Consider the following 1,134-nt stretch of genomic DNA (forward strand, 5'->3'; position numbering starts at 1 on the left):
TAAAGGTAACAACTAAGGGAAAAGGGATAGTATACAATTAAAAAAAACACAAAAACAAAAACAAAAACAAAAAAGAATGATGATAATAAAAATATAGATAATTTTGGTTTCGTAGCCTTCCTAATCAAAGCAATGAAGCCCGATAGGGTGTTTTAACACCTAACACCCTAAAGTCAATTGACTTGGGAGTTATTGGCCCAACGCTTGTTACATGGGTTGAGGAGAAAAGCTTAAGGGAATCAAACATTGCACTATCTATATATCAGTATCTGCGACCCGAGTTACTAAGCTCGTAGGGATGTCTCAACACCTAATGCCCTAAGACCAACTGGTCTGGGAGTCATTAGCCGAAAACTCATTACATGGGTTAAAGATGCATGGTGTTTTAAGTTATATGTATATATATTAAGAAAAATAAAAAGAAAAGGCAAAAAATAATAATCTCAACCCAAGGAAGTTAACCTAAAACATTAGAACAAAAATTTTGTTTTCTTCTAAGAAAAGCCTCATAATTATGTGTTGATATATTGAGCATAAAAGAAAGGTTTATTAATATCTTATTAAGAGGTTTTGAGCAAATATATAAATTTAATGAGAGTTTATTTATCTGGATAGATTAATGGAAGTTAAATGATGAATACCTTGCTTTGTGGAATATGCAAATTGTTTTTCTATTTTAACATTTTGATTACTAAGGACTAGTAATAAGCTGGTTGGGGGGTGTGATTAGTACTTAAAAGTGTATTTTTATCAAGGTTTTATATCATCATTTTGCACTTGAAGTATCAATAACTCCTTAACTAAAGCATGTTTTATAATAATATATCTAATAATATAAGATACCTTTAATTTATAGTAAATGTTTATTTTAAATGCAGGCCTATCACATAAATAAAAGGATTGATTGATGAATTTAAGAACTGAAATTGAAAGGACAAAGATATGGCCAAATTTAGAAAAGAGATGTCGGTGCAGTCCATACCAAAACATTATTCGGTAATTGGATCATATCTAGAGCTGTAGATCTCAAATTTAGGTCCAATTTATATAGATGGAAAGGTAAGACATAGGCCTACAACTTTCATATGGAGCCCAACATCTAAAAAGGCTATTTTCAAGTTCAAATTGTAGCAA

The sequence above is a fragment of the Populus euphratica genome, unplaced genomic scaffold, assembly GCF_000495115.2.
Source record: "Populus euphratica unplaced genomic scaffold, PopEup_1.0 scaffold151.1, whole genome shotgun sequence".
NCBI lineage: Eukaryota > Viridiplantae > Streptophyta > Magnoliopsida > Malpighiales > Salicaceae > Populus > Populus euphratica.